Genomic DNA, 14,312 nt, shown 5'->3' on the forward strand with positions numbered 1-14,312 from the left:
CCCAGAGGCTTCAGTGTAGTACAGTCTTGCTGTCATGCAAGATGAGCAGAGTCTGATCAACTCTTAGTTCCTAATAGTTTGCCATGCAGCTGAAGAGACCGGAGGAAGGAGAATAAGGGGAGAAGGAATGGGACTTTGTGCTGATCCAGATCTGTTTTTTAAGCTGAAAAATATCCTGAAGAACAGCAGTTCCTTCCAGTTGCCCTGGGGATCTTAGCTGGTCATTTATGATGGATGTCAAGGCAGACACTGAACTGGAGGTGAGATCTTCCTCTGAATCTGGATCAGGGGTTAAGGAAGTAAGCAACTTCCTGCTTAAGGTTAGGATTTCTAAGAACATGCCAGAATGTGAGGTTGACATTGATTTAATTATTTCAGCACAGTTAAATTGGAGCATTCTATGGCTGTGGATGCAGTTACTCCACAACTATAACTACAACAATATCATAACTATATCATGTCATGGTTTATATCACAGTTGCACAGTTTGTCCTTATACAAGACATGATCAGTGGTGTAAGGCATTGGTGTAGCTATCTGCTCTATAGGGACCATATCTCAGCTGCTGTAAAATCTGTCTGTTGCAGAAGTACAGAAGAGTGCCAGGAGGCAGGACATTGTACTGGATCTCATTTCTCCTGCTGAAGAAGTCAGTCAGATCATATGCACAGAGATCAAGAGAGCACAGAGCTGGGGAAATGACAAGGTAACCAAGAAATAGATGTATTGTAGATTACCAAATCATATTTTTCATGTAGGTTCTGCTGGTCCTTGGCAGCTGGTAAATAATAAAGGGTGTTTATCCGCTGATATAAATCAAAGCAGAAAAGAGCCCCAGGATTCTGCCAGAATATGCTGTGTGCTCCTATGGGAATCTGTCCCAGCATTGCTTTCATTTGAATCCTCCTTTGTTTATTTTGCAAAACAGAAAAATTATTCTGAAGGACTTTTGGCTTCTCCAACTCCTGCCTTGGATATTCCAGCTTCCAATGAAAATCAGACACCCTCTGGCTCCAGACTAGTAACTCCCCACTGTTTTCTCCAACCACTAAGAGGTCTAGCATGTACAATTTTGAAGTGAGTATCTAAACACAAAGAAACTTAGAATACTGTGACAGACTACAAGTTGTGTTTTTTAATCATAGTTATAATTTTTGCATTCTGTTACTCATTACGTGTGTGGAAACTTCCATTTAGGCTTAAGAAAAGAGTTAAAAATTGTTAAGTATAAGGGTCTCCACATAGCATGTAAGACATTTGAACTCTACTGGCAATAAAAACCAAGATGAAGTACTTTTTAGACTGGTAACTGTTGTCGTTATAGGACAAAACCCAAAGCACTGAATTACCAACAAGAATAAATTTGTGCATCAGCAAAACAGCTCTCCTACTGACCTCCAGAGTGATGCAGATTAAAATGAGTTAAACAGGGAATTCTTTGCAGAGCTCATCAAAATTTTTTTGTGGGAAAAGAAGAGCATTGGGAAATTAAAAACAAAACTGTGTTCTCCACCTAGATTTCTCAAGTAAACATATGCCAGCAAACCCTGATTTTCTGATTCACCTGTATGTCTGACACATCCCTGCCTGTCTGGAGCCTCTTATGTTGCTTGCCAGGACTGAAATTTTCTAAAACAGGAACGATAAGTCAGAGGAAGAGACTGCAAAAAGCAGGGAAAGGCAAGGAGAAACTGTAGCCAAGCAGTTTCCTTTTCACAATCTTTCAGGGTATTTTTGGGTCAGTCTCCTTCCACTTAAGGGAAAGAGGAGCTGTCAAAGCAGAGGAAATGTCCCAGCCATTTCAATCTGGTGGTGGTGTTGGCTGACCATTCTGCAGTCTTTTTGACACCCTAGGACAAAGATATCCTGCAGATAATTGAATTCAGAGGTAACTTTTCTTTCCTCTGGCCAAAGCCCAGTCAGAGTCAAGTTTCCTTATGAGTGTGATCTTTTTTGACACCTCTTTCAATGTAAAAATCCCTCAAATTTCTAGTCAGGCAAAGGCACAAATCCATTGAGTGTCTCCACACAAATCACTCCATGTCAGCAATTCTTGTCACTGCTAGAGAAAAATTGCTCTCCCTTCCAACTTAGAATCTCACATGTGTTAGCTACACTTCTTTATGTACAGTTAATTAATACCTTGAATTCAAGTTGACTAAAACTCACTTTCCAGTTCTTTGGGAGAGCACCACCATTGTGCTGGTCACTCAGAGTCCACCTGGGCAGAGCCTGTGACTCATGAATCCTGTTCAGACCACATACACACTTTGCACAGTGCAATGGGGATTTGAGCTTCCATGTACGCAGATAAACTCATCCCAGTTCTGTCAGTTTGCTTTTCTGTGTTCACACTGCCACCGTGATAATGTAATTTTCTGTTTGCAACCTTCCCCTGCTTCTTCTGTACCTCCTGCATTAAATCATAGAATCATTAAGGTTGGAAAGGACCTCCAAGATCATCAGGTCCAACTTCTGACCAATCACCACCATATCAACTAAACCACAGCACCAAGTGTTTCATCTAGTCATTTCTTGAACACTTTCAGGAATGATGATTTCACCACCTCCCTGGGTAGCCTGTTCCACTGCTTTACAATCCTTTCTGTAGAAATTCCTCATGATGTCCAACGTGAACCTCTCCTGAGCTTGAAGCCATTTCCCCTTGCCCTGTCAGTGGTTGCTGGGAGCAGAGACTGGCTCCTACCTGGCTACCACCTCCTTTAAGGGAGTTGTAGTGTGCAATAAGGTCCCCCCAGGCTTCTTTTCTCCAGGCTAAACCCCAGCTCCCTCAGCCACTCTTCACAGGTCTTGTGCTCCAGATCTTTCACCATTTTCTTTGTCCTCTAGACTCACTCCAGCCCCTCAATGCTTTTGCAATGAGGGCCCATAAGTGCTCCCAGTGGAGGTGTGGCCTCACCAGTGCAGAATACAAGAGGACAATCCCTGCCCTGGTCCTGCTGCCACACTATTGCTGATCCAGGCCAGGTGCCATTGGCCTTTTTGGCCACCTGAGCACAGCTGGCTCATGTTCAGCTGCTGTCACCAGCACCCCCAGGTCCTTTTTCTCTGGGCAGCTTCCCAGCCACTCTGCCCCTAGCCTGTGCTGCTGCCTGGGGTTGGAACTGGTCCGTCCTTTCTAGCTATCTGCAGTCAGTTCTTACACTACCTGTCATCTCTCATTCACTTGGAAGCTTTTGGATCTTTGGCCAGACTATGGTGCCATACCAGAGTGCCTGTATGTTACATTTTCAGATCTAATGACCACATTTTCTCCTTTTTTGCTTCTCATTCCTGGAGACGTTCCCTGTAATAGGAGACAAAATCTGTTCCACCACTCTCTTTCAGGCTTCACTGGCTGGAAAAACTGTGACGGAAGTGTTTTTGTGGTTGCTGGCATGTGCCAGTTCGCTGCAACTGGAAGGTTGTGCAAGTCCCGTGAGGGCCAGCCCGCCAGGAGAACGTCCCCAGCAGGGGCTCCGTGCCCCTTCTCACTCAACATTGCAACAGTTCCGGTTTTTGTTCTGGCTGGACTGTCACCAAGTGCTGAGATGTAAATTCCTCTGCAAATAAAATGTCTCTCTTGGCTCAGTTCTCTTTCCGATTGTTTTCCTTCCAGTGATGCCCACGGTGACAATGGTTAGGTTGCAGCACATCGCGCTGACCAGCGCTGTCTCTCTGTGTCTGTGTGCTCATTCATCTGTCTCTAGCTGCCCATTGTGTTTTGCCTTATGATCACTTTGAAGGGCGGAACTGTGTTTTCCTTTTGTCCTCAGACCTATGGGACTTTGGTTGAAAAACAGACATCTAATGCCCTATGGTAACACAAGCAAGAAACAATGGGATGTTTTTTTTTCAGTAAGAGGACAAATGTTAAGTTCTTACTCAGGCAAACCTCCATTAGCTGTAGTGCAGCTGAACACTCTTTGAGAAGAAACACAGGAAGAAGATAGGGATTTGGTTCAAGAGAAAATAAATTAAAATGCACGCCGTCTTCAGCCTTCTGCATATTGAAATCTTACAATCTCCACATTAGTATAATGAAGAGACCTTTCTTAGCGCATTGCAGGCCACAGTCAGACACAGAGCTGGTCTGCTCATGGGGAGTAAGTGGAAATGAACTGCATTGTTTCAGTTTGGTTTGTACAAGATTTGTTTGTACAAGGTGTACACCAGGGCTGTATGTCCTGATGCACCTTCTGCCCAGTCACAGGATGAACCAGGCTGTCAGTCTTCTGTGTTCTCAGGAACAGAAAATAAGAGTGATAGACAATGTCAATCTTTAAAAATAAAATGAGCAGTGAAGGGAAGTGATATGCTTACCACTGCCCAAAATGCCTGTGGGAAATTCTCACTGGCCTGTGCTGCCCCTTAGACTGTGCCTTGGCTTTGTCCATGAGGGTCTAGCTGGTTTGGGGAAGCTGTGCCAGTGTGTGCACCAAAATTTAACATTATAGGTGATTGTTGACTAACCTTTGAGCCCTAGTTAGTTTATTAGTAGAGATACAGCTTATATACTATGAGAATACAAATAAAAAAGGTAAGGATTCAAAATAAACTGCAAATGCACAGGCAAGATATGTGCATGAAAACTCAAACACCATAAATAGGAGCGTGGATACATGAATTAATTAAATAACTGGTTTTGAAATTCATAACATCCCCATGCCCTGTCCAAGACAGAAATGCAGCTCTCCTATGTGCTTCATGAATCAGTAGAATTGGATGTGACATCTAACTCTCTGATTACTTTACATATTTTACAAAAGGGATAAGAAGCAAAGGGATAAATGAGCAATTTAAAATTTATGCTCACTTTTGAATATAAACATTCATGCTTATCTTTTTTGAGAAACTCTTTGAGAATGAATGGCTATCTCATTAGACACCTTTTGTACATTCTTTTTCAAAAGCAGCTAAGATTAAAAGAACTGTGGCAGTACCAGTCTAAGGAAGCAATTCTGTAATTTTGGAACCTGGGACTGATTCATGAAGAGATGTCTCAAATCAGAAATTTAATGACTTGAGTATGCAGATGATCTCCCTTAAAGCTTTAAAGTTTTCTCTGAAAGTGCTTTTATTTCATGTATCCCTGAAAAAGGCAAAGGTGTACAAATTCAGTGTGTGGCAAGGTTAATACAGGTCAGTATAATTGTAACTATGTTAAGTGTTGATCACTAGCATAGTTACAAAGGAAAAAATTTTCTTTCAGTATTTGCAAGTAGAAAGAAATGTAAAGTTAGATTTAATTCAAGTTTACCAGAAGGTGGAGCTGGATAGTAAATCTAAACAACAATAGCTTGAAATGAATACATTCCAAGGATTATTCCAGTACAGAAAAATGAATGCTGTTGCTGTACCAGTAGTTTCTACCCACTGCAATTCATAGGCAACAACTGGCACCTATTACCTGGACAGAGCTCAAATGATCAGGGTAGCCACAAAAGTGTACATTATTATATATTACTGGTAATATGAAAAAAAGACTGCAGAAATATGGTTTGAAAATAAAGAAAATGAAATGCTAATTTTAACTCCAATCCTCCAAAATGTTGAAGTATATGCACATACAGGTAAAGACCACAAAATCTTAAACTGAGGCTGCAGGGGAAAGTAAACTTCTGTCACTGAAACACATCTCTCAAGATAAATAGCCTTATCAGACTTATCATGGGATATCTCTTAAAATTATATCCTGGTGTAGTTCACGTTTCCTTACTCCTTTCCCCTGTAGGTTGCCATATTTCCATATAAATATTTCTTTGGGCAGATGGCACAGACATTTAACTTAATCTTCTTGTCCTGATCCATGAAAAATCTCTTTGAAAGAGCATCCTTCACTTTGGATGGCCAGACTGTCTTTCCAGGACCTTCCCAAAGATAGGCTTATTACTTCTTACAAACTGTCCTTCCTGCAGGCATTCTAGTAGAGTCTGGAGGTGGAGTTGTGATGACATGAAAGACCCATCCTCCTTTTGAAGTTGTCTTTCCCCAGTGGGAAGCTTTTTTTGGCTGAGTTACGCATCTTTTGTCAATCTCTCAGTATCAAATTCAGCTTGGGAAGAGTTTGGCTGGAGCATTTGCCACAGGTCAGGATCAAATGTATTGAACTCTTGGGTTTGTCTGTGAAATATCATTTGAACAATATTTAAGGTTTAAGGACCAGGTGCATGCTCTGGCTTCCTCTTTTTGGAAAGATTTCCTCAACCATGCACTGTTGCCCAGTGGTGCTGGACATCAGAGCAGCCCATGATGTGCCCTTTTTTTAGTGGTATTTGCAGTGATGGGTATCACTACCCATCAAAGATACCAGGTAAACACCAGCATTGACCACAGATGAAGCCCAGAGTGAGAAGGATTGCAGGTCAGATGACACAGATGACACTGAGGTGTCCCCACAATGGTCCTATGCTCTTTCTTTAGCTCATCTGCAGATCACGATGGAAGCTAGTTTGGATAAGGGGATATCTGGAAAATAATAAAGAATTGGCACCAGGCTCAGGGCCACTTTCACTCCACTCTGACTTCAGTCCATCTCAGAATAAAGAGCTGTAAAAAAACAGGCAAAAGATATTTGCAGTGATTGTTCAGGAAAGTGATTTTCCACAGGCAGAAATAATATGGTAAACCTTTTCAGGGGAAGAAATAATAAATACAGAGCTCCATTGTGTTCCATCATAACTGACACAAGGCTCATATGATTAATGATTAATGCCAGCCCAGTAAAGCCCTCCCAAATATGCTTCCCAAAGAAGGAAGAAGGCAGAAGGTTTAGGTCTTCAGCTGAGGTACCTGAATTAATTTAAATATCATTGTATCTCACATGCTTGGTCTTAATTGTCTCCTCCTGAAAATTCAATACCTGCATTCATGCTCCTGGGCTCCAGGGATTCCAGAGCACCACACTGTCCCCACTGAAAGGAAATGAAAAATCGGCTGATGCTAACCAGACCCCTTCAGCAACTTTACCCATTTAAGTGCTGTATCCTGCAGAGTGATTAATGATTTTTTTCCTTCTACATTTAACAGCAAAGAAAGAAGGGAAGAAAGAATGTGTACTGTCGCTCACCTTCTAGCCAATAGACTACAAAGGCATAGCTTGCCAGGATATTCACTTTCCTCCTGAGCGTGATTTATTTTTCATGTGTATCTGATGTTGCCTCTTCCTTGGATGTGGTTGGAACCTGCAGCATCTTATCAGCAAAAGGTTTGGCTTACTCTTGTATGTGACTAGCATTGTGCTTTCTTTGGGCCTTTTTAAAACTGCAACCTGAACCTGTTCACCAACCCTTTATTAACATGTGTTTTATGGTACAGGTGTAATAATTAATCCAAATGGTTAGCAGATGTGGCTGTCTATCTCTGGGCATATCAGTTCTTACACACCACCCCTTAATCAAGCAGTGCCCAAGCAATGCCAAAGTAAATGAAAGAAAATAAATTCCACCGAGATATTTATGAGGGCCACCTGGATAGGGAAATACCTTGGCCTTTGCTGGTCCCCTGCTCCAGGTGGCTACAAAAGACTGAAGTCCCACACTATATACAAGTCAAATCAATCTTGCAGGGAGCTGAAAATGAAAAGCTGTGCTTGGCTCCCTAGTTTAACAATAATGAAATTTTGTACATGTGCTCTAAGGAAGTCTTCCCATTTCACCCTATTTAGTTGAAATTTCCCTTCTTTTTACCTGTGCCAGGACCTGATGGACTTCACATAATTCAGGTCACTGGTTCCTTCCTCTGTTTCTGGCAAGACAAAGCTAAAGATCTTCTTTGTGTTATCAGCTGGACTCCGGGTGTTGCTTTGCAAATCAAGAAAGGAGATGCCAGATTTTTGCATTCCTGCCATTTCCACCTTTTTTCCCCAATTATTTATAGTCTTCATGTGGGTAATTCCTGGCAGATTTTCATCACATTCAGCTTCCACTGGGACAAAAGGCTTGGCATGTGAAGGGGTGGTTGTTCCAGTTGCCTCAGGAGGAGCCCACCCCTGGTGGAAGTTGCAGCCTCCTCCTTCTTACAGCATCATGGCAAAATGGACCTCCCACCCCATGGGAAAGTTCCACACATCTGCTGCATCCCATCCAGGTGCTACCCTCCAACAACCACCCTGAGAACACCATGGGTGAAAACCCAGATGTCCTGGGCTGCATCAAACACAGAGTGGCCAGCAGATTGAGGTGGGTGATTCTGCCTCTCTGCTTGGCACTTGTGATAACCTAGCTGGATAACCAGCATCCAGCTCTGTGGACCTCAGCTCAGGAAAGATATGGACTGGCTGGAGCGAGTTCAGAGGGGAGCCACAAAGATGGGTAGAGAGCTGGTGTCCCTGCCATGACAACATTGGGGTTGGAACTAGATGACTTTGAAGTCCCCTACAACCCCAAGCATTAGATGATTCCATGGGGTAGGGAGATAGGTTGACCCCAGCTGGACATTGGATGCCCCCCTCCCCAGCCACTATGTCACTCCCTCTTCAGCCAGATGAGAGAGAGGAAATACAAGGAAATACAATGGAAGGTTGATGGACTGAAATAAGAACAGGGAGGGGCCACCCACCAGTTACCATCATAGGGAAAACGTACTTCATTTAGGGAAGTTGGTTTAGTTTACTACTAATCAAATCAAGAGTAGAACATCAAGAAATAAAACAAAATCTTAAAAACACTTTCTCTCCACCTCTTTCTTCTTCCCAGATTTCATTTTACTTCTGATTTTGTCCATGTCCTCCCTAAGAGCAGCTCAGGAGAATGGGGAGAAGGGATTGAGGTTAAAGAATCGTAGAGTGGTGGGAGTTGAAAGGGACCTTAAAGATCATTTAGCTCCAACCCCACTGCTGTGGGCTGGGACACCTTCCATTACACCAGGCTGCTCAGAGCCACATCCAGCCTCATCCTGAGCACTTTGGGGGTTGGGGCAGCCACAACTTCTCATCCAGAAATGTTTCTTCCTCCTCAGGGGGATGACTCCTCACACTCTCCCCCTGCTCCAGTTATGGGAGACAGTCTTCCACGAACTTCTGCAGTGTGAGTCCTTCCTCAAGAAGTGCACGGGCATGGGTGCTTTCCACAGGGTGCAGTCCCTTCAGCACAGAATGCTCCAGCATGGGTCCCCCTTGGGGTCCAGGTGCTACCAACAAACCTGGTGCAATGGAGGCTTTTCTCTCCATTGCATTCTCAGTGAATGAGAAGCAGTCAATGCTGGGAAAAAGCTGTGCATGACAGAAGAAATCATCTGACATCCCTATTAGTAGCTGTCAGTCCTTTTTATCCATATTATAAAAAAAATGAAGTTACCAGTGCAGCTAGTTCCATCACAGGCATTGCTTAGTGCTTAATAACTATGATGCCAGGCAACATAGGTAAAATTGTGTGCCAAATGAAAAATATCATTAAATCAAACCTGATAATAGGCAGGTACCTTCCACTTTGAACAGGTAAGCTCATTTCCTAATCAACATATATAGGAAAAAAAGGTAAAAAAAAAATAGGTTGTTTTTTTATCTATTTGGCAAGCTTTGCCTAATAAGCCTGTATATTGACTGCTGCCATAGATGGAAAGATGAAACAGGTGGATCACTTGAATTAAGCTTAATGCACTGATTATCCTGATGTAGTTTAAATTTTTATTGAAAACTTACAGGCAAACAGAAGGGGTATTAAAACATTTTTCAGTTTGACCTATTACTGCTTAAATTTTCCCACTCTTCTTTCATGCTAGAGAGAAATTGCTGAACAAAACCAAGCACGTGATTCATTATTAAATCTTTGAGGCCTACTGGCTATCAGCTTTCCATCAATGAGTCTGAAACTCTCTGCCAAGAAGTGTCACAGTCTGCTTAGAACAGCAGTGGGGCCAGCCTCAACCAAATGGCAGCAGCAAAAAACTCCCAAACTATGCTGATTTCGTAACGTATCTCCCCATATTTTCATCCCTGCTATGCAAGGTCTGAACGTTGGAATGAATTGTCTTTGATGATGTGGAGGTTAATAGCCCCAGGAGTCTGGAGTCTCCTCTTTTCTTCTTAAGGAAGTTTTGGAATATGAATGTGCACAGAAGTGTGTTAAATGGATTATGCTTCCATTATTTTAACTTGTTTATTTGCAACATGAGAACAGCATGAAGTAAACACCTGGGAAGTTTCAACTGGAAAAGTTCAGATGTTTTTTGGTTATGAAGGCACAAAAATAGTATCTTTTTAGAACAAGCATATATATATATAATATATATATATATAAAACCAAACTTAAAAACAATTCAGAAAAGCCATATGTTGTGTAACATGAAAACTGACATTTTTCTTGTGGCTTCCAAAAATATCCACTTCTGCACCGAGACTAATGCCTGTTACAGTTTAGCCAAAACAGGGTCAAAGCAGGTGTTTTAAGATTAAAGTCCCATTTCAAATTAACTGTGATATTTGATATCTGGTAAATACTCTGCAGAGCAAGTTGAATAAGAGCCCTTATTATACACAACAGATTGGAGTAAATAAAAAGTGCAAGACAAACAAAACCTCCCCTCTCTGTAATGAAGCGTTCCCTCCACCGCCCAGTCTCAAGGGAAGAAAAAGAGAAGGAAGACCAGCGGTCAGATGAAATACTTTATTGTGAAGGGAGCATGTGTCTGGCAGCCTCAGACATGCACATGAAAAGTAGACTGTTGGAACCAAAGGGTTTCTCCATATGTTGAACTCTGAGTCTCCCATTTCTTCCAGAAATGATTAGCTAAGGATATTTTCCACTTTTCAGTCAAAGAGAAAACAAAATACTGCAGGGAGATGTTAGATGTTCCACTGGGAAATGTACATCTTCTTATCTCTCTCTGTGAGTATCTCTTCCAATCTTTCTTTTCCACCTGCCCAGACCCTGGGCTGCTAAGCCAAGTTTCATGGGGATTATAGTTTCCTGAGCCTTCCTGTTGATCATTTATAATTACTGGCATGAGATAGCCTTTTTTTTTTTTCTCCTGTGCAACATCCTCAGGAGCCTGAGATTTATTTAGAAGCTAGGTCAGTGGATCAGGAAACTCCTTAGTGAATTCTTTTAGAACTCCTGACCGCAGTGGACATTAGTTCTTTGGTACCCTGAGGACAAAGCATGGATGTTGGAGGTAAGACACTTGGCACAAAAGCAATGCATGCAGCTCAGATAAGGTCTGTCTATCATGTATTCATGGTAGAATACACACAAGTCACATAGCTTCATCAAAATTTGTATCTTTGCTCCATTCACAAAGCTGTCAGTATTGCCTCCCTTGTTTGTTGTTGCAGTTCTGAGAAGAGAAGGAGGATGGCTAAAGGTGCGCTTGGACACTTTGCTGGTTGCTGTCTTCCCATATTTCTACTTGTTCATTTTTTTTTTTTTTCCTAGGCCCTGCTTTTCATGCATATCTGTGAAATGCACTTTGCAGAAAAGAGGAGAGGGGTGGTTGTGTCTCTGGTCACTGCACTCACCAGACATGCTGCTCCTTAAGAGCCAATGCAGATGTTCCAGACTGTTGAAGTTTGTGCTCTGCATGAAAGATGGAAATTATGCAAAAATCCCTCCTTGGCCAAAGGACCACAGTAAAAAGCCTTAAAGATGAAAGGGAGAATTTTGGACTTTGAAAACAGGGCTGTAAATTCTGGCAATCTTTAAAAATGTAAAATATGTACATATCTGTGTAAAAGCTTTCTGACAACACTTGCTTATAAGGGGAAAGTAGAATGACTGAAATAAGCAGATGCCTGTCTAAAACTGACAGGTTAAATAGTAGAGGCTGAGACAGAGCTTCTGGACTCAAAAATTAGTATGTTCAAAGTGGGTTTATGTAAAGTAGATCTTCGCCAAGCAGCCTTGGATATAAAGGACATGAGGTTCTAAATATAGTGCATAGAGCTTAGTATGTCAATAAAATAACCTTCAGTATGGAATTTCATTTGGTGTCATTATGTTTTTGTTCAGAAACTAGCATAATAAAAAATGAAAGCAACTTAAGTATTTTAAAAATCAAATGGTAAATTGGAAATACTATAAATCTGGAGTCTTTGTTAAATAACTGAGTTTTATCTGGAGTCCTGTATGGTTCTGTTTTCAGAATTAAACTATTTAGTATTAGTATCAATGTCCATGAAAAAAAAAATGCACTAACCACTGACAAAGACTAGATATGACACAAATATTATGGAGTGGGAGAAAAAAAAAAAAGGCAGGAAGATAAAATAGTGATGTAGACCAGATTGCCTGGTGAAACAGATGCTAGCAACATATTAGGAAGTAAAGGCAATCTTCTGAAAAGCAAAAAAAAAAAAAAAAAAAAACAAAGCCGTACAGACAGAATAAACTTAATGCGTACTCTGATTGGTAGTTGGGACCACAGTGGGTACACAGTCCACTAGAGGTTCTCTGAAGACCTCCAGAAAGGATTCCAGAGGTGAACTAGAAATGAGAAAATAGAATATAGGTGTGGTATTTGGTGACAATGCGGCCATTACATCTATACTCCCTGGTGTCCACAATCCAAGCTGGGGATATTGAATAGCAGAAAAAGTCTTATAGGATAACCTAGAAGATGGTTAAAATGCTGGAAAACTTGCACCAGAGCAGAAGACTATAAAAGAGCTCAATTTCTTGAATAATTTTATAAAGATGACTGTCCATATCTCTCCACATTGAGAACGTTTTTTCGTTTTGTTTGGGTTTGGGCATTTTGTCTATTGGATAAAGACATCAGAGCATCCAGTGTCTGAAATACTAATACGGTAACTTCAGACTAAAAATAAAACTCACGTTTTTACCCAAGAGGGGCACCTAATCACCAAATGGAATAGATGTGGTGGCTACACAAGGTTCTCTATCACTGGCAATTTGAAAAATTAAGATTGATTGTTTCTCTTGAAGATATGTGCCTTACTTCCAAAAGGAAGTAATTCAGGGAAGTAGTGGTCTGGCCTGTGCTCTCCTAGAGGTCAGGATCAATGTGCAGGCTGCTCCCATCTGGCTTTATAAACCTTGAATCTGTTCCTTAATTCTTTCACAGGGAGGTCTGTTCTTTTGGGCTTTGCTTTTCCTATTGAATTGAAATTAGACATGATTGCATTTGTAGCATTAATTCTCCCAGACAACCAATAAATCAGACACATATTTTGCTTGGGATGTTTAGTTCACTTTAGCCACAAAAAACTAAGGAGGAACTTGGACTGGAGCATGGGTATTACAAAGGGAGGAAGAGATAGCTTTATGGGCTGTGATGAGATGACCTCATCCAGCATTGCCTTCCTTAGATGTCAAAACCATAATTGTTCGAGATTGTTGTTCTCTATTTGTTGTTTGCTTGTTTTCTTTTAATTGAGGCTAAACTTAAAAACAGAGGGAAAATTCACAATGGAGCCAAACAGAGCGAAAAGTCACAATGGAGCCAAAGCAGGATGAGCACTCTCTTTTCTTTTTCCCCCCCTGGAATTATCCCAGGATTTTAACATCAAGTGGGTTTAATCTAAGGACTCCAACCTCCCTGTAGCCACATGTTGAATCAATTGAAAAGCAACCAACAGGTAAATATCTCTATCACGGCACTGCTAATAATGTAGCAGACCTTTAGCAGAAGAGGAAACCCTTTTGACCCCTCTTGTGAAAGCTTTTCTGTGGCCTTGAGTTTGGTTGACTTTTTTCTTAAACTGGCATTACAAATGCAAGAAGCAGACACCTGCAAGAAGCTGATAACTCTACATACATCAACAAGGAGGGAAAGCAGAGGCAAATAGGTTTTATTTGGCTTTAACTGAGCACCAGGGAGAAATACACAGAGAGATTGACTGACAAGGGCTTCAGTAGAAACCCGTCAGCTCGTAATGTGAGAAAGTGCTTGCAAATGAACAAAAAGCCCGTGGCCCTTTCCAAAACTAGGACACTTTGCCTGAAATATTCTACTCTTTCCCCATTGTTTCCTACCCTCCTGTGTTGAGGTCTGACCACAGAACAAGGCACCACTGCCGTTCCATTTATCCATCTGGAACATGTCAAGCCTTGGCAGCCTGCCCCTATGCAAAACCCTGAAAAGGGAAGGAGGTAACTGTTTTGTATTTCTAAAACAAAAAATTATCCTGTGGACTACAATCCTATCAGAATTTGCATTCTGATAGGATTGTAGTCCACAATTGCAGGCTGTGTTCAGCACATAACTGGGGAACTCCCAAGAAACCTTGAACTGTTTGAAGAGTGTCAAAAGAAGATCTCAGAAGCTGAGAAGATAACGTGGTCTTCATGAGGCAAAGAATAAACACATTAGGGTTATTGGAGACATCCACTCTCAATTTAGAAATAAAACACTTA

The sequence above is a fragment of the Pyrgilauda ruficollis genome, unplaced genomic scaffold (assembly GCF_017590135.1).
Source record: "Pyrgilauda ruficollis isolate IOZ18807 unplaced genomic scaffold, ASM1759013v1 scaffold17, whole genome shotgun sequence".
Classification (NCBI taxonomy): domain Eukaryota; kingdom Metazoa; phylum Chordata; class Aves; order Passeriformes; family Passeridae; genus Pyrgilauda; species Pyrgilauda ruficollis.